The sequence below is a fragment of the Ambystoma mexicanum genome, chromosome 5q (assembly GCF_040938575.1).
Source record: "Ambystoma mexicanum isolate Mex_15411 chromosome 5q, UKY_AmexF1_1, whole genome shotgun sequence".
NCBI classification, from domain to species: Eukaryota; Metazoa; Chordata; class Amphibia; order Caudata; family Ambystomatidae; genus Ambystoma; species Ambystoma mexicanum.
In genome coordinates, this window is record NC_090933.1 from 1370455752 (window position 1) to 1370476500 (window position 20749).

Genomic DNA, 20749 nt, shown 5'->3' on the forward strand with positions numbered 1-20749 from the left:
GGGGGCAAAAATGGGAATGGGGAAGGGCCTTGGTGAATGGGGAATTACCGCCCCCGCTCACCTTGGAGTAGGGCGGTAATTCCGCCATCCACCAAGGCGGACTCGGTATGGTACCGGCTCAACCATGGCGCTAATAGTGCCATGGTTACCGCCTACCGTGTAATGAGGCCCATTGTATTGATTGTGATGTATTGGTTTACTTTAGTGTTACTGTGATTCTTTGCTATGGTCTATGTTACAAAGGCCTTGTAATAAATGTGTCTATATTTTTAATATAACACCTGTCTGGAGTAATTTGTAAGTGTCCTTGCTTTGTGGTATCAGGTAATAAAATCGCGGCAAAAATGTTGCGGTAAAATAAACTCGCGGCAAAAATGCTGTGGTTTCACCCAGTAAAGGTATGCCCCATTATACCATTTAAGGGGAGCAGGGGTTGCGGTGGTGTCCCCCGCTCACCTTAAATGGTATAATGTGTCTGGGGGTTGCTGGGGTGTCCCCCGCATCCTTTACATGGATTGCGGCGCAAAAACCACTGCTTTTTTGCCACGATATTTTGTAATCACAGCAATTTTTGCCGCGATTTTATCACATGGAACCTTCCTTGTGTGCTCATTGAGGTCTTTCAGTCACCCTCACCCCTCTTGAGACTGTGGGCCTCATTACAGGGTAGGTGGAGGACCAAGGTGCTATTAGCACCATGGTCCATGCCGGTAAAATACCAGCACCATCTTGGTGGAAAGGGGAATTACCGCCCTATTCCAAGGTTGGCAGGGCGGTAATTCCCCCTTCCCCCATTGCCCTTCCCCATTCCCATTTTTGCCCCATAGGGCTCTATGGGAATGGGGAAGGCGCTAATTACGGTGCTGCAAATTGCGGTACCGTAATTAGCAACCTGGTGCCTTTGCGGGTTGGTTTTTAACGCCTGCTAAACAGCAGGCGTTAAAGTACCTACCCGCAAAGGGACCTCGTAGCAAGGCGGTAAGGGTTAACGGTCACCGGTACCATTACCCGTGACCGTTAACCCTTACCGCCTTCCGTGTAATGAGGCCATTAGTCTTGACCGCAGTCATAGCTACCCTGATTGGTCTGGCTTGTCCAGAGGTTACTCTGTTCCAAGAAACTAGGTTGGCCTTCTGAACCTCTGCCCCTCCAGGTCAGAGTGCAGAAATCCTTCTTAACAAGGGGTGCTTACCGACGCAAAATCTTGGATGTAGCGCGTGCAGTAGCTTGTCATTCCCAGAAATTAGCATACAGCCGATGTTGATGTGGGGTGGGGGCTTCCACCAGTGCCTGTACCTTTTCTGGATCTGGCTGCAGAACATTGTCTGAAAATATGTGTCCAAAGAACTTTACAGTGGTTTTGCTGATTTCGCACTTGTCTGGGTTAAGCGTGAGGTGTGCATTTTCAAGCGCCATACATACTTTTCTGAGAGTGTCATCGTGGATTTCCTGAGAGGTGCCAAATATTAGGATGTCATCGCTGTAGTTAAGGCAATTTGGAATATGTTTGATTACTTGATGGATCTTATTTTGGAAAATTTCAGCAGCTGATGACACTCCGAAGCTGAGTATTTTGTATCTGAATAACCCCAGATGCATTGAAAAGGTAGTGATATATATTGATGATGGATGCAGTTCAAGCTGATGGTAGCCTTTGTTCAAGTCCAATTTAGAGAATACTTTAGCACCATGCAGTAGGTGCATCATATCGGTCATTCTGGGGGCAAGATGCCATCCCCTTTAATGGCTACATTTGGGGCCCTCATGTCTACGCATATGCAGATACTGTTTTTGTTGTCCTTTTTGGGTACGGGTACAATTGAGGATACCCATGGCGTTGGTCCAGATGCCTGTTCAATAATGTCTTGTTGTAACAAAGATTGAATTTCATCATCTACCTGTTTCTGAATGTTGAGGAGAATGCCCCTGTAATGCTGAAACGTGGGTGGGTGTGTGGGTTAATGTGCAATTTAATGTGACTGTCTTTCAGTTTGCCTAGCCCCTTGAAGAGGGTTGGGAACATCTTTTGTATCATGTCCTTTGGGTTGGTGGTATATGCGGACATTATTTGATACATTATGTGGATGAGGCCCATTTGTATGGCTGTCTTGAAGCTTAGTATGCCTCCGCCAGGGACTTCTCACTTGATGACACATCTTTACTTTTTGACATTGGTCCTTATATTGGCACGTGGCAGAAGATACCTTGACAGTTAAGTGGTTTGTTGGAGCCGTATGGGTAAATCAGTGTGTCTGCTTCTTTCAAATTATTCTTCATGGTGAGGGATTCGTAGACGTCAAAGTTAATTACATTGACAGTGGCCCCAGTGTCAATTAGAAATTCTTGATCTCGTCCATTTAATTGAAGCAGTAGCGTTGGGCTGTATTCGAATCTTGCCTTATGATGACCACCGATGAGATCCTCCGGAGCTTGCGTGGGTGACTGGCCGTGCTGCGTGAGCTCGTGTCTAGTGTTGCGCCAGCGCAATGCTCCCTGAGGTTTTGCAGCGGGTGCACAGCGAGCTTTTTGTCGAGTGCACTGCAAAGCATTCACATTACAATTATAACAGCAATTAATAAGTCGGAGCAATAAAACGAGGAGAGTGAAAGGTGACGCCTGATCTTCATTATTCCATTTTGTTACTGAACTTTTGGCGGTAGCCCCGCCTCCAACATAACATGTGGGGTGCAGCCCACTGCAACACGTACAATAGAAAGGACACTTGGCTCCTTAGCAATGAGGGAACATATAATAACAGAAATGGGACATGACACCTGTATATACTGTCCACAGCACCACTTCCCATCCGTGTGCACACAGGTCATTCCCTGCATACAGTCTGGGAATCATACATGAACAAGGCGCCCCTCCCTGGGCAAGCCTCGCACACAGTCCACCTCTCTGGACACTGTGGGGAGAGTGAGAGAGAAGAGCTCTCTCAATGGGGCAGAATTCCCTCTCCCTCCTGGCCGGCATCCCCCCGTCATCCCTGTAGAAAGAGCGCAGTGTCCTGCAGACTAGGACACTTGCTCCCTGCGGGGGCCTGCATCTGTGCACGTGTGCAGTGTAACCCACAGATTGCCAGCCAGGCGCTTTGCAGAGACACACCACTTCTGCTCGCACCCGTCATCTTCCGAGAAAGTAATGCGCAGTGTGCCCCTTTAGAGTGTAACCGGCCTCACTGCAGGCATACTGCATTTCTGCACATGCGCAGTGAGACCCTATAGACTGTAACCAGCCTCCCTGCAGGGATACTGCATTTCTGCACATGCGCAGTGTGCCCCTATAGACTGTAACCAGCTTCATCGCAGGGATACTGCATTTCTGCACATGCGCAGTGAGACCCTATAGAGTGTAACCAGCCTCCCTGCAGGGATACTGCATTTCTGCACATGCGCAGTGTGCCCCTATAGACTGTAACCAGCTTCATTGCAGGGATACTGCATTTCTGCACATGCGCATTGTAACCAACAGACTGTTAGGCTTCCGGTAGACAGGAGGACCCCTGTGTGATTTCTTGCACATGCGCAGATTGCGTCCACTCAGTACAAGCCTTAAACTCTGTAAACAGACAGTTTTCCACACATGCGCAGAATGAACCATGACCCTTGTCTTTGAGGGTCATCAGGCTGAGGACACGTGGCCCTTGTGTCTGCCTCACGGGCTCTTCTTGGGCTCTGGGGTCTCGCCCGCCTTTGGACCTCGTGGTGACGTGAGAAAGGTGAGGGGTGTCTAGCCCTGACTGTAGATTGGGGGGCAAATGATCTTACAGACCGGGGGCATATAAACGCACCCCCTGACGGCCAGTGTGTGCTCCAGCAGCTGCTGCTGTTAGACGTGCATAGTAGGGAATCATTCTCTGACATAGGAGCACTTTGCTGAAAAGTCCCTGGCAGCATCACTATAAAAGGGTAGATACGAGAGCACCCCTACAATACCCACCCACATTAATATAAACAAGAGCAGATAGCCGAGAACATCCCGACAATACCCACCCACATTAATATAAACGGGTAGATAGCCGAGAGCACCCCTACAATACCCACCCATTTCCTGCCTGTTAATTTGCATACCCACAATGCCTTGCTGATGTAGCTGTTAATTGGAGGTTAGAGCCTGCCTTAGGCATGGGCAGTCTTTGTGTTGGCCCAGGGCCCGCTGACAGGGGCCCCGCAGTGGCACCAGTGTCTGCCTTAACTGCTGTGCCGCTCCATGTAGGATGCTCGTGTGAGGCCAAAGTGTCGCCTCCGAACCTCCTGTGGCACTTTAGAGAGATACAACCGTCCCCAGTGGCCCGTCAGATGTTGCTTATCACCTTCTTTACTCACGCAGCGCATTAAAGTGGGGGCGATTTACAAATGATGGCCCATTGTATGGAGATGTTCATAACGTTTCTGTGTTAAGAAATGCAAATAGGCATTTTTCATTCTGAAAGCACACACAGCACAGGTTAGCTACCTAAATCTATGGTCTCCTCCAGGTCAATTACAAATGGCCTCATTATAAGGTTGCCGGTACAGTAACAACGGTACAGTAAGCTTGCCTGTACCGTTGTTACTGGACTGGCAAACCACAAGGTCTGCTTGCAGGTACTTTTTCGCCCACCAGCACAAATGGTGCCTGTGCATCTGACTACCCCATTCCCATTTGTGTCCTTGTCTTGTAGTATTGCAAATTAGCCAAATAATTCAATGATGGTCCTTGGTGGTCCGTGTGGGAGAAAAGAAGTCTTCTTTGCATTTTGAAAGGTGAAAGTTCTTGTTTATGCCACTTCTTACATTATGAATGCTGATATGTTGCTCCTTCTTTCCGGAAACGCATATAGGGCCGTATTAATCATCCCAGATAACGGTGAGCGAAAAAACACTACTTATGGTAATCCTGCACTGTTGGTCCCAGAATCCGTCTGTTGGCACTTGGAAGCAGTGACACGGACAGTAAGGTAGAAAGTATCTGAGAACGAAACCCAATAACAATACATTTAAGTAGCCGTTTTTTATTTTAATATGATTATTTAGCATACAACTCATACTTGTTTGAAATCTAATCGTAAGCACAACATAGCAGTCTTTTAACACGCAAATGAAAAAAAGGTGTATTGTTTGAGACCCCGAGTTGCACACAATTTCAGCGCTGTCAATTGGGTTTAGGTCCAAATGGGATGGAGAACCACATGGAGCAAACGAGGAACTATTATAGGAATCATTCAGCTTGAACCCCGGAGAGATGTCATTGTAACGAAGCGTGCAATATTACTGTTGGAAAACCATGCACAGTACACATGGACAATGTTTACGCCACCATCCATTAATAATTATACATACAGCACTCGATCTTACTCATTTTTAATCCCAATAAAAATGGTATGTAAAGTTTAACTTGAAAATTCAATGTTTAGATTGTTTCCACAGGAAATCCCTCTGTACGATGTATCCGTCCCTTTTTAGACTAACTTGGCGGTACATGGCTGCTCTGAATATAGTTAAAGTTAGCTTTTTTTCTACTCCGCATAATGCATATCCTTGGAGCAATTGATGCGTACCGTTGAAGACTAAATTAAATAACCATTTGTACTGTAGAAGGGCAGACAAGCTAGGTTTCGATTTCTGGAAAGAATGCAGGAACAAAAAGACATTGAGGTGGAACGCGCATATTATTGTGCATTTCGTAATGTAAGCAGTGTAGTAAAATAGATCTTAGCATTACATACATGGAGAGATGATCCTACCTTACACACGGTGCAATTAATAGACGGATGAGCAAACAGTTGTAGAATTACACCCCCTATGTAATAGTGTTATGCACAGTGTATTACGAATGAACGGTGCATGTTTGGACACTGTGTGTGACAGAATGTGTGTTAGACGGCTGAGGATACGTCTTTGGCAGGGCCATGTTAAGCACTTTTGTGTCCCTGGGCATTGACTCCCCTTCACCAAAACAAAAGGAATTATTTTAAACTATTATAAAGATTATAAGTGGGACATGGTTTTTAAATAGTGCAAAAATGGTGCAAAAGTTGTGGTCACTGGTGCCGGTGACAGAACACTACGGACTTTGCTGTAAAGAAGTTATTGGCCCTTTAATCCAGAGGCAGAGCTGCTGGGCCGTGTGACTGACTGAGTCACTTCCACTTTATAAGCACCTTAACCCACGGCAGCAGAGCGAAAGTGGTGTTCACTGGTGTTCCCTGGAGTTTGCAGATGTTCATTTCACTAGAGGAGCTGCCCTTCGCCGAAGACCGGGATGGCGGATGAAATCGCTTCAGTAGGGGAGCTGACGAAAGAGATGGCGGGGACTCGAACAAGAAATCAGGTGAGACAGAGATTAAACTTGTTACCGATCCCATCAGCTCCCCATGTGGGAAATAAGTAACTAAAACAGTCATGCCTGCTGTTTGCGGCCCAGGAGCGCCCTCTTACTGGAGATCAAATTCACTGAAAATCTCCGGGTGAGACGGCGTTGGTGCCGGAATTAGACAAACAATGAGGAGGAATGCAATTAGAGTCTTTGCACACCCAAGACCTGGTGACGACTGGGGATATCTTGCCCAAGATGACTGAGGTAGGAATAAAAATGCCACATAATAATAACAAGCAAGATATAATGCAGGAGCAATTGGAAAACGAGAGTGTGCGAACACTAGAACTAAAAAGTACAGAACCCGATGGGAAAAAAGAACACCCCAAGTGAAACCGGGCGAAAGCCATAAAGAAAAGTCCTGCTTGACTGTCACTGAGGTGTTGGAAGGACAAGAGGCTCCATTACCCCCAGCGCAGACCTATCTTAGCAAAACAAACAAATCAGGTGATCAAATGTTGGAAAAAATAGAAATGATACACAAACTCAAAATCAACCCCTCCAATTAAGCCCTCTGAAAGAAAATCTGGAAAGGGGGAGTTTGTGAAGAGGGAAAAAAGGAGAATGAAGCGACAGTGGCAGAGATGCATTTACAACCAGGGCAGAATGAAGATCTGCATATTCCACGCATTGTTCCCCCCATGGTCCTAAGTTAAACTAAAGACGTGGAACTTGGAAAGGAAGAGTCAGGAAGCAACTTGGCCCAGGCTCCCAGCCTAGGCGAAAGCAGGCTGATTTACAAGATCTTCAAGCTAGGCAGCACTTAAGAAATAACGATACACAGGAAATAGCCAGAGAGATAACCCTTCCGGAGGCGTGGACCACATTATTATTACTAAGCCGGTCAAGTGGCACAGCGAGTAGAGCGCTCGCTTTGACATCTGTGCAGAGCCTGCTGACGCAGGTTCGAATCCCGGCGGGGCCAAACTCAGCCTTTCATCCTTCCGAGGTCGATAAATGAGCACCACACACCGTGGGTAATAATAAGCAGCGCTCAGATACCTGAGGGTTCGTAGCGCTATATAAATGCTAAATTATTATTATTATTATTATTATTATTATTATTATTATTGAATATCAGTGATACAGGGAACTTGGTATGGGAAGATCTAAATGAGATGGACGAAGTAGAAGTTGAAGAGGGGAGGGATTTCCCCATAGGCCACACAGACCACTTCCGTGTCTCAAAACATCTAGAAGACTTGTACAAATTGGGATCAGAAGTGGTAAGATTTGAAGAAAGGACTTTGGCCCTACCCAAGCTACAAAACTATCTGAAGGGTGGATCGAAGGAGAGACCAGATAACGGATCGAGAGAGGAGGTTAAATTAGCATCAAAACTGACCAGTACTCAATTACAGGGAAACGTATCAAATTCAATGCTGGCGGAATAATTAATGCAGGACATAACTGCACTAACTGGGAAAATTGCCCGGGAAAAACTGCAAAGTCTTTTATCTATAACGGAAAAAACTGCAGCACTGGATAGCAAAATGCTACTATCATCCCCAATGAGAGGGGAGAAAACAAAGGAAGGGCCACTGCAGGAAATTTCCCCTATTCCCCGACCACAAGACCCCGGCCAAATAGCATTGCTAAGAAAGGAATAAGGAATACACACATGGTCCGCCAGTGGTCCAGAGGAGGGGCTCTGACAAACAGAATATGGAGATGGAAAGGAATAGAGAAGAGGTGGCCAATAAGGAAAAAAGTAATGATCTTGCCCATATCCAAAGTACGGTCATGGCGGCCTTAGCAATATCTGTGGCCCCTTTTCTAAAACTATATGAGAGCATAAATACCTCACTCCAGGACCTTCAAGCTGAAAGTGCAAGGGCCACTCAAAAACTACAAGAAGTTAAAGGTTTCATGAAGAAACTTGAACAGCGATTGGATTAAGAAGCTGAATTTACGAACTCATGGCAAAAACGCCTATGCGATCTGGCCAGAAGCGAATCGAATGATAAGGCCATCCTAATTGAAGCAGTCTTAGAAGACTGTAAGTGAATGAGACATCAGTATAAAAAGGAGGAATTAAGACAAACTTCCATATTTTATCCAGATCGGAAAACTACTACGCATGTCCAGCTTGAGAAAGAGCTGCCTAAGGAAAAGGAAAGGAACCCGGCTGTGAGATTGGAAACAGCAACAATAGAGCTGCCAGAAATAATCTTGGAGATAAGGGACAAAGGAACCCACAAATTTAACACCAAAGGATACCCTGAGGAAACTAACTTTTCGATCTTTCAAGGCCCAGAACAGATGGAAATAATAAAAACTACTGTGAAGGAAGTAAGGCCTTCATAAATCGAATTAAATAAAAAAAATTGAAAAATATGAAGCAACCAGCGAAAAGAAAACTAAATGGATCCAGGTCTTTTTTAAGAAACATAAGGAGGGAGCAAAAGCAATGTGCGAAGAAAGCGCGCAGAGAAATGATTATACCAAAAGACAGTGAAGAAACAGAGGAGCTGTAGTTGAACTAGATAAAGATTGAACCGAAGGAGATTTTAGAGATGATGAGTCAGAAGTGGGTCTGAGTGACCTCAAACAAATGATAGAAGAAAATAAGGACAATGAAGAATGGGGTGATCTCAGTGACCCGGAATGGGAGGAAATAGAAAAAAAGATTCAAAACCTGACGAGTAAAGACCAGAAAAATGGCCCTCAATTAAATTTCACAAGAGGAAAAAAAGAGCTCAACTCGAGACGAAGCGGTAAAGGCAGTGAGGGAAAAACAGGAAAAAAATAATACAGCCAAAAGGGCCGAAAAGCCGGACCAATTTAAAACAATGGAAGAGAAAAGGAACATCATTAGGAGGCCTAATAAATCACAATAGAAAAAAAAAGCCTAAATAAAAAAATAGGAGATGATGACCTGACTGATAGCGGATAGTCAAATAGAATGAAGGAAAGTAAAGGTTTATGGTCATTTAATCTAAAACCATAACATCGAATGCAATTCCATCGAAAATTTAGCATCTAAAAGATTTCCATCTAATGCATTTTTGTTTTCTTTTTTCTTTTTTTGGGTGTGAGGGGGTGCCCCCAAACCCCTGTTTTTTACCCCTTAAAATGCACCTGAACAAAAATTAACCCTTTACCCCCCAAAAACATGCATTAGATGGACATTTTTTAGATGGAAACATTTCGATGGAATGGTATTAGATGGAATGGGTTTCGATGAATTGACTAGATACCAAAGTTCAGTACCATAGTAAAGAAAAAAGAGGGAAAAAACACAAACAAAAATGAAAGAAGGAATGAGGTTCAAAATAAATCTGGAAAGAACAACAAAAGAGCCCAAAAGATTAATTCTAAATGGGAAAAAAGTGATGAACCTCTTTCAACAAATTCCAGCAACAAGATTTATACTGTCAGAAGACATACGGACAGTGGAATTTGTAAATAATAGAAGAATGGACTGTGTAACGCTCCATTTGAAATCCCAGGTGATCAAAGAGTCACTTATGGAAGCCTGCGAAAAATTAGCCCTTCTAGGATATGCATTGAGTGATGTTAATTATTGGGAAAACCGAATGGAGTGATAAAAAATAACCCCAAAGAGGAAGGAAACGATAAAACAAAAAAGAAGTCACGAAGAAAATTGTGCATCTGATGGCAATAAATTTGATAGGGGAAGTCGCCGAAATCTGGAGATAACATCAAAGAAGAATGATAAGGATTCAAGATCTTCTCCTGAAAAAAAGTCAAGCACGCTCCTTAAGGAAAATCAGAAAGAAAGGAGCTACTGGGGAAAAATCTGCGATTCACCATCGATAACTCGAGAAAGCATTTTAAACTTACTTAAAGAAAACAGCAAGGTGGTGAGAGGCCCGGAGATTGGTCTTGGATGGCAGAAGCCTTGATAGGGAAAAAGAAACAATAGATTGAGAGGAAAGAGGAAGGAAGGCAACTCACTTGTGCCTCCTGGAATACCTCTGGTTTTGTGCACCTGTTTTCAGGGGAGGATGGCTCCCTCAATCAATATGAAATCCTGTGCTTACAAGAAACTTGGGTAAGAAACAAACCGCTATGTGAGAACTATGAAGTATAGATTAATCCAGCAAGGAAAGAAACTTGTGGGAGGCCATATGCGGGCCTGTTAACCCTAACAAAAAGGTATTGTGATCTAAAGGTAATGGATTTTAGCAATCCTAATCCTTACGTGCAGATACTCAAAATTAACAAACGACTAGAGGGCCAGAATCTTGAACTGCTAATAATTAACACATACTGGAGCGAAAAAATGCCTTCATCAGAGACTTATCTAAATGATATAATGAAAGAACTAGATCAGTCAATGCTAAAGGAGAAAAACCAACTCATCCTGATTTGCGGAGAACAAAATATCAAATTATTAATGACAATGGGGACGTCAATTACTGAATGCCAGTTAAAGGGCAGACCACAACGCTGGGTAAATGAAATGGCAATACGAGATATGAGAATGCTGAATGGGCAAACAAACAGTGATCTACATGGCTCTGACGCGTGGGGTCGGGGGGGCAAGCCGCGCATGCCTAGAATATTATTTCGTCTCTGGAAAGATGATGTATTGGATTAAAGGCTTTGAAATGAAAAAGCAAAATGCAAGTGATCTGATCTACTGAAAATAGAAGCAGCAATACCACTCTTCATTAAAGCAAATCGGATGACAGGGGCAGTTGACGTTGCTTGGGGACTAAACAATTTGAGAATAAAACATGATGAACTACCAAAGATGACTAAGCGTTATGCAACCTATATGTGTGCAAACCCTTTGGCCGTGGAACATAGGTGGCTGTTAAAAGAATTTGAAATCAGGAAAAACTTGACCAATAAAATAAATGTGGTGAGGAGACATGCCTAGGATAAGGAGGTGATAGACAAAAGGAACAAAATACAGATCAGAGATTAGAAGACTCCAAAGAGGGGAAGAAGAAGATAAGCAGGAGAAAATCAGGAAATGTAAGCAAACATCTAAAAACTGGATCAAAGCAACCCAGACAAAACAAGCGCAATCTGATGTAGAAAAAATGCTTGCTGCAGTTTGTACTAAGAATGCTCGAAGCTTATGGGAAATAATCAATAAGGGTGATGACTTCCAAGCAGCCTTTACTGCAAATCAGGTGTCGGAAGATCGCTGGTATATTCGAAAGGAACTATTCGAAAGAAAAGAGAATATGGAAACTATCCAGGGAGAGGGGAGTAGCGATTTGGAGGCCTGGAATATACATTTTGATCGCACAGATATAGCAATGATGATTCAAAAACTCAGCACGTCAAGAGCAGCTGGCACGGACGGCATCTCTAACTTGGACCTGAAAAACAAACAAGAAAAACTGGGGAAAAATGATCTACCTTCTATTTACACACATTTTATGAACCAAGTCAATCGCACTGTTTTGGAAGGAAGTAATTACTGCCCAATTGCCCTGCTGGATTCAATAGGCAAACTATTTTCCTCATTGCTGTTCAGAGACCTTAAACATTGGGCAACGTTGGCGGTCCTGTCCTATGGAGCAGAGGCACTTCTAAACTTATCCTGGAAGATGTGGGGAATCTGTGAAGGGTATTTTTGGAGAAAGGTTCTGAGGTTCCCAGATTCTCTCCCTGGGTATATGATTAGATACGAGTTCAAACTCTAATCACGGCTATCAATAATGATGTGGAAAATGATTTCCATGTACTGGAAATATATCATGGATTCCCCACTGGTGCCTTTAACATCCTGAATAATCAACACATGGGCAATGACAAATACCTGCACCAGGAAGCAAACCACATTGAAGCAGAGACTTTAAAGGTAAATCCTTTCAAAGTGAAGAAAAAACTCCAGGAGAATGACTGGCTAGATACCTTAGAGCAGAGGCACAATTACAAATCGTGCAATAACATCCTCTGGGAACTAAAGAAGTTAAATATGCCATTGAAATATCAGCAAAAATTCCGCCCAATATCGAGACCTGCTTATGAGGTGTAGACTGAATATTCTTCCCACAGGTGAGGTTAAGCTCATGAGAAAAAAGATCGAATGGAAAGACTCTACCTGTCGCCTCTGTGGAGATCAGGGAAATCCGGAGACCATAAAATATCTAATAATAGCTTGCCCTGCCCTGAATGAGCAACGAAAAAAACTTCTGGGAGACTATTGGCACCATTTTCCAATATCAGATGAAATATGCTGGGAGGGGATAATGACAGCAGAGAAAATTGGTTTAACAATTGCAGCCCTTAAACTAATGGAAGAAGCACTCATGACCAATGAATAAGAAGAAAGAAACGTAGCTCTGAATTGGAACTATTCAATGATGAAATGTACTATTAAGTACTGGTTGGAGTAATGTTAAGGGTTTAAATGTATTCACCAATAAAACATATTTCAAAAAATAGTGTTTCCATTAGATATTAAAAGAGTAAAGTAAAGTTTAAAACTTTAAAGAGTAGAGCTGACTTTAAAATATGCTTGCCCGCGTCCTGCACCATGTGGTTCAGTCCATTCTGTCTTCTACCTGTTCCAGTCCATTGGCCTACGTAAGAAGAAAGATCAAGTAATGGGCTAAACAATGACACTGGTATGCGAGGAGTCCAATCTTATAGAACACAGTACAGTTATGGGCCAGAAATGAATGCATTGTGTGTTTGGGTTGTGGCACTCCTCATATTATTTGGTACTTTAATGTATTATGATGTATTTGTTGTGGGCAGGTATTAGAGCCTTGGGTGTAGAGACCATTCATCAAAGAGTGTGTCCATTGGCTGGATGTACTGCAGTACTATGTGAACTGAAGTGGACAGGGGTTAGGTGGCTTTGTTATGTTTGTGGTTTGTGGTAAGTGGGTAGATGTTTGCATGCATGGCTGTATTATGCTGTGGTGGTTGTGGCTAGGCTGTAGAGTATTGATTGCATGGCTGGAGGCCGTAGACTGTAGAGTTTGCACTCCACGGTTTAGGCCGTGGGTAGAAGCACCACACTATAATATACCTATTCATTCAACATTGTGATACTGCTATGTGGATTGCAGAAATATGTGTACAGATTGCAATTTGGATATTATAAAAAAGTATGAGACCAATAATGTTATACTTACTGTTTGTATTGTTGAGGGCCTATGCAGTTTCTGTGCATGGTATGTGGAAATGTAGGAGTCATTGTTGTTTCATTCCCTGTGATAAAAGAAACATAACATGTTAGGGTAGGTACTTTGTCATTTTGGAGTTCATTGTATTGCAGACATTTGTATACTTTGTGGACCCTCATAATTAGTACTTCATAAGTACTATGCTTTGAACAAGTGTACTGTGCAATGATTCGCAGTTCCTGTGTTTCTTTGCATAATGATTGGGTCTGTAGGAAAAGAAATCCATGCAAGATAAAAAAAAAACATTCTACATTCATATGTTGTTATGTTGCACAGTCCATTGTAGTGACGTGTGCACTAGTTACAGCAATGTTTGAGGTGCACTGTTGCAGTAGTAGGAATTGAAGTGATGTATGATTTGTCTTTTGGAAGTTGTGGTAGTTTGCTTGCAGTTAGATACCAGTTGGCATATTCTAACTGTTGATTTGTTTCCTCTTTTTAGCAGTATTTCTTTATGAGTTTGGTTGTTGCTGATGGTTTATAAGTGTTGGGCCATTGCACTGTGATATTGCAGATTTGTTTGGGGAGTTAGATACCCGTTGGCATATTCTAACTGTTGATAGTTTGGAAATTGTTGAGGGTCTGTTTGTAGCATTGTGGTTGCTGAAGGTTGAGTTTGGCAGTTTGAATGCTGTAAGTAATATTGTAAGTATTAGGGTTGCAGTTAGATACCACTTGGTGTATTCTAACTGTTTACAGTTTCTTATTTGTGCAGGGCATGTTCAGAAACTGGTGTATTCTTGTTGGTACATTTACATTTTTCAATATTGTGAAGTGCTGTTGCAGCAGTATGGGTGTACTTAATAATATTTGCGTATTTCTTGCATTGGCATGGGTATTGTTAGACAGTTGTTGCCTTATTTTAGTATTTGGAGGTTTCAGAGGTTACTGAGGACAGTTTTAAACCCTCATACTCAGTACTTTGTTTTTAAGTACTATGTAGGAAACAATATTAGTGTGTCGTTTCTACACTTATTGTTTTTGTGACTGTAATCATTGGGTCCTTTGGGGAAACAAATTGTATAGCAGGCAAACTGATGTATTTGTTGGATAGTTGCTGTATGCTAAGTTGTTCCAGTTCCACAGAGTAGAAGGTAATTTATTTTTTGCAATTATATATGTACTAGTCAGTGTTGGGGAGTAGGTTATTATAATTCTGTAAATCAGTGAGTACATTTTGGTTTCAAGAATAATAAGTAGGCATTTGCAAGATTTTCTGGTAATCTCTGCTTTAGAGTAATGGAAGTATCATTGCATTCAAACCATCCTGCAGATTCGGCGGGATGGCTCGCCTTTGCAGATATGTGGCGTCCGTCATGAACTTGGACTGTGTCGTGGCGCACTATTGAAGTGCACATTTGGGTTACATGTCGTGTGGACGATTAATCCGTCTCCTGAAGAGGTTGCTGACCGCAGTGATGCACATTTTTCTTACTGCCAAAGTGGTTTTCTAATGCATAACACCAAAAGCAGTGTGGGTCCATGACGGTGTAATTTGTCCCCAGCCAGAGGTCGGAAGGTCAGTTATAAGCAGAATTATGCGTCAGTTTATGCAGACTGCTGGCATGTTCTCCACCTAGTATGAGATCATGAGGTCGCAAAATATGCAATGGTTCCATAGAAATGGCATTTATTTGAGCGCCATTGGCAATTCCGTTTTCTTTTACACTGTGCAAGAAGCATTGACCAGAATGTTGTAAAAATGTGAGGACAGGCAAACAGAAATGCATATAAAGGGAAAATACAAAAAGAAATTGCTCGAACACACGTAAAAAAACACTTTATACATATACGCAGGAAGACTGAATCCCCTGCCCAGTTTCATCTTCTTTACCATCCCCTCCCACCTTCACTATCATGAAAATGTAGTGCATTACGCGGTAATTAAATTATTCATATCCATTTGGGGTTCAGGGCACATACTGTGTCCTCCCTGCCCCCTTATGTATGAGGGTCATCTGCATCTTTGCCCTACTTACCACACCCTTCTTCACAACGCCTCTTCTCCTCTTTATTAACGCCATCCGGCCAGCCGTCTTCCTCAGCCTGTCCCCGGCCCACAGACCTTCTACTTGGGGGGTATTCTCACCCGCCTCTCCACCCCTTCCTTCTCCTTTGCTCTAACCCTCAGCAAATGTATAATTGTCCTCTTCCTCCACATTCTCTCCCAACACTGTATTTTCCTCTCCCATGATTATCCACCCACCCGGGCTTCTTCCTTTCTCAACACCTACATGTCTTATTCCATCAATGTCCATCGTAAGCAGCACTTCCCCTGATTTCCATTCTCCCGACCCTTCTCTCGATGCCCCTATATCCCTTACTGCTCTTGTACTGCTCTGTATCCTTCTTAGTTCTGTTAGCAATCCTGTGAGTCTATCCTCAAACTCCCTTGACCTGTAACCCACTGATGCCAGTAATTTAGGCGGGTGAATATACACAGGTGGGGGAGCGGTAGCCAGCGTTGTTGCTGGTGCTGCATGGGACCCTTCCACAGCAGAAGGGGTCCCTATTGCAATGGGTACATAGCTTGGATTGGTGTACCCTTCTCAGGGATATGCTGTCAAGGGATATAATACCCTGCACACCACTGGCGTCCCGCCCTCTCCTTCCCTCTTCTTGCCCTTCCCATCTTTATGTCTCTGTGCCTCTACTCTGTTCCCTTGATCTTCTGCGTCTTCAAACATACGCCAGAGATCTATTCTGTAGCTGTTTCCCCTTATATTTAGCTCCTGAAAATGTGGACATGTGTTCCAAGATGCTCTTGGTGTGTGAGCCCTACCCTGGCCATGTGCAGGGCACCCCTCCCCCTCATGTCTCCGCAATCCACAGCTTATATTTTTCCACCCTGGCACGATACAGTGGCAGGGTCTTATACACGTGTTCTATTGCTGTTCCAGCCCCCCATGCTAGTGGTGTCTATCTCTTACTGACCCTGCAAAGACGCAGTAACGCACCACGCATGCTGAAGCTTGCTTGTAACAACAAAAACAAAGAAAATCAACACATAAACCATCCAATACCATACCACACCGTGATGCACACACTTACCGCCCCATCTAGGGCCTACTCTTTATTCAATAAAACACAAATACAATAAAATAATAAACTAGCAGGATGACCACTACTTCCAGGCCTATTATGAGACCACTCGCTTTTATTTCTGTATTCCTCCCTTAAATAATATAATGTCTTGTGGTTCCACCTTCCCTCCCCTTCCGAGGAGGGGCTCCCTGCCTTACCGAAAACTCTCTTCCTAGTACACATTTTAACAACAAATATCCCTAACCTCATCCATGTCACATCGACGACCTCACTCTCCATGTATTCAGGCCTTTCACACTTCCCCATGCATCTGTGCCCTACTTGTTATCTCTTAGAAGAGGTTACTCACATGTGTGTGCTCATCCGAACCGCTCAACAGGGTTCCAACACCGGCCTGCACTCTCCTCATAGCCACGGCCCACTTCAAAGAGCAGAGAGGACTTCTCTTAACCCTTTAAGTGCCATGGGTATTTCCCCCCAGTGCCAAGGCCTTTTTTGGTGATTTCGGTTTGTGACCATTCAATGCCTTGTAACTTTTTTGTTTGACTCCATTTTGTCCCACATGTAGGCAGTTGTAACGCCACCCAGGAATCCTAGGCTGCTGTATAGGGGAGAGAAAATAACCAAAAAGGCGAAAATCTTGTGTTTGTTCAAAAAATGCGAATAAAATGAGGTACAAAGAAGCCTGTCGTTTTTTCCTTGTAAAAGCTAAGACCAAATGGTTTGCTGTGTTGAATTCCCCAATTTCTTGGCTTTCAAGAACAGGTTGAGTGGGAACAAATACACATTATTTTGATGTGGTCATCAACCGTTTTGTGAGAGGTAGGCGATCTTGGCGATTTTGGCCAATTGGACATGCATGGACGCAATGGAAGAAAAGGGTGGGAAAGCCGAATTGGAGGACAGAAAGGCATATATTTCTGAAAAGTAGACAAAATTCCAAGTTTAGGAAGGGGTGATTTGCGTAGGTCGGGCAACAACTAGGCAGGGGAAAATGCCACATATTGGAGGAAAAGCAGAAAAATGACTGAAAAAAGGTATGTGTTGGACATGGTTGGCTTGGTACACGAATGGCTTCTATGAATGTTGAGAAAAGCAATGCTCCGCTACAATCCCCCGACTCTTGCAGTTAGGAAAGCACGCATATTTTGTAGTGTTTTACAAAACAAGCATTACCACAAGCCAAACACTGAGCCTTAGCATGTGTAAATCGGGAAAACCAATGTGGTGAGCAATGGCAAGCATACATTTTTTGAAAGAGCACAGGCAGACCTTTTCAAGGGAAGGAGACTTGTGCAAGTTACAAAAGTGTATGGCGCCTAAAGCAGCGACTAAATGTAGGTCACATTTGGGAAATAAAGGGTTGTGTGACAAAGGGCACCAGCAAATGGGTCAAAACGCTATGAAAACCACACAAACACAACAAATGTTATACCTTCCCGCGTTTCCACACGTGTACCGATGAAAACGGTACCTCAAATGTGTGGGTGCACCAACCTGGGTGCCAAGGGGAAAGCCTAAAACACAGGGAACCCCAATTCTGTTTTGACACCTGAATTTCACACTTTCTCCAGACGGGCACACCATACAGATATGGGCCTCGTGTGTCCAAGCCACCAAGGAAAACAGGGAAACCTGCGTGAGGTACACCTCCCCTCCATTTGGGGTGGGGGGGGGGAGAGGGCCACCAAAAAATGTGTGGGACAGGACCCCCGATGGGTGGGGCAGTAAGGTTTGGGCACCCTGGGGCCAGATTGGCACACCAATGCGCCCCTCTGCGCCAAGGCAAGTTTCGTGAACAAAGAAAAAAATTGAAAATGGTACACTACACTTTAGGGTGGGTTGAGGGGCACCCTAAACCGCCAGGTAATTTTCTAATGTAATGGGGTGACCCTCTACGCCCCCACACCAAATGCAGGGGGGGCATCTCATGCAGCCCTCCATGGGGTCAGATGCCCCTTCCTAGGAGCAGATATCTGCCCCCAGCCCAGGGAGGGCTACAAGGGGTGCCCCCATTTCCCCTTGGGGTGAGGGGGAGAGGGCCACCCCCCTTTTCTGTAAAATATATCCCTGGTGGCTAGTGGTCCCCCACTCCCACCCAAAATTCCCTTTGTTTTTTATTTTTGTTTTTATTTTTTTTATTTTGCTCCCTTCCTTGGGGGCAGATGATCAGCCATCTGCCCCCAGGGGGGCCCTAACCTGCAGGCCCCATCCTTTGGGGGGCCTGCACACTTATTCCTGGTGGCCCTCCCTCCAACCCTCAATTGGATGGGGGGGCCACCTCATGTACTCCTGCCTGGGGGCATAAATCTGCCCCCAGGGAGGGCTACAAGGGGTGGCCCCCCTTTCCACTTGGTGTGGGAGGGTGAGGGCCACCACCATTTCAGGGGCGCAAAAAAATCCCAGGCCCCCCACCCCGTTCTATTTCTTTTTTTTTGTTTATTCTTTTTTTTTACCCCTTCCCTGGAGGCAGATGTTCAGCCATCTGCCCCCAGGGTTGTGCACATATGTGCCAGGGGGGGAGAGAGCTGCTTACTGTAAGCAGCCCCCCTTCCCCCCACGTCACAAACATATCCCTGCTGATCTAGTGGGTTGCTGGTCACGGATCGAGCGCTCTGTGCCGATCCGTGACCAGCAATGCGTCCTACATGGTGTCGTTGGAAAGGGGAGAATCCCCCCTTTCCAACGACACCACTTTTTCCAATATCCCTGGTGGCTAGTGGGCCCCAGGGCCCCAAACCACCTCCCACCTCCCCCCTTCCTTCGAAATGTTTTATTTTTTTATTTTTATCTTCACCCCTGGGGGCAGATGATCACTGCCCTCAGGGGTCTCCAGCGCTGTGGCGCCATGCTTTGGGGGGGGTTGGGGGAGAGGGGGCCGCTTACCTAGTAAGCAGCCCCCCTCCCCCGCTCCCAAAACAGATCCCTGGTGCTTCAGTGGTCATTGCTGACCACGGATCGAGCTCTGCGCCCGATCCGTGATCAGCAATGCTGTCACACAAGGTATCACTGGAAAGGGGAGAATCTCCCCTTTCCAACGATACCTGCCTTGATCTCCGGCTTGAAATACAGCCGGAGATCGAGGCGGACAAAGAAGGGCACTCACCTTCTTTCTTCACCGCAGCAGCCGAAAATGGCTGCTGCTGTGAATTTACTTTCAGTTTCACGCCGACGTGCATTACGCACGCTGATGTAAAACTGAAGGTAATCCAGCCCCCTGGCAGTGAGGGGGGGGCCTCCCCCTCACATAGCCCGGGGGTTGGATTACAGTCTTGAGCGATCCCTGCTTTGCAGGGATCACTCAAAACAACGTGCCGAAAAGGATGAGCTATCTCGTCCTAGGCACTACGGAGGTAATGTGAAGGACGAGATACCTCGCCCTTGGCACTTAAGAGGTTAAAATGGCTCCTGCTAAACCACTCGGAAGACATGTTTTTTCGGAACTGGTCGCTGTAGGTGGAGAAGCGGCCTGGAAACCTCTTTAAGAACCGAAGCGCTTGGATCACGTTGGGGGTCATCAATTGAAGACACGCCCCTGAACGCTCACACCAGAGAGAATACAATTAAAACGAGCACAAAGGAGGTTCTGGGGCACTCTAACCTTCACACACACATTTCACTCACTCTCATCTGCGCCATCTGGCTCCAAGGTCTCCACCCTCGTTTTGACCTGTAATGTATCCCTCTCAGCACCTCGCAATACAAATCACACGATTGTCGTTCAATGATGTGCCCTGTCCGTCCTCTTTGAACATTTCAGGACTTGTTACTTTGGGGTTGGTGGTCAAAGGGCACCTGGTATCATGGAATTCAGGGATATTAAGGTTTAGTCATTTATGTGGTCTATAACTTACGGACGCCTGAGGAAGGGCCTGGTCATGCTTTAGCCAGTGTGAGATAACATGCACACCAGGCGCCCGTCTGTGATCACAGCCTTGTAGGGCACATTCCTCCCGAACATCTTTGCAACACTATTACAACAATGAATAGGCATTGTGGCGATTGAGGGTGTGGACTGTCCTCATTGGAGACAGGCATGGCTGGGGATTTCCTTTGACTTGTGATTTTAGGCCTAGTGCATGCAATTAAGCATCTACTGTGTGGCTGTTCCTTCTACCTATAATTACTAGTATCTACACAAAATAGCAATGCTTCTCGCACCTTATGCTGTACTATGCGGATAGACTATATTAGGTTACATTGGAATATGGTCCTGTTAA

At 44.7% G+C, this 20749-nt stretch overlaps 1 protein-coding gene across 1 annotated transcript in view; it reads left to right on the plus strand.

Annotated features, from left to right (window-relative positions):
* The first annotated feature begins 3532 nt into the window (after window positions 1-3532).
* The window catches only part of LOC138498160 (zinc finger protein 268-like), a 127322-nt gene continuing 110105 nt past the window's right edge, over window positions 3533-20749 (plus strand). The window contains exon 1 of the mRNA XM_069622039.1: window positions 3533-3721. The gene's annotated coding sequence lies outside the window, so the exon portion shown is untranslated. The remainder of the gene's footprint in view (window positions 3722-20749) is intronic.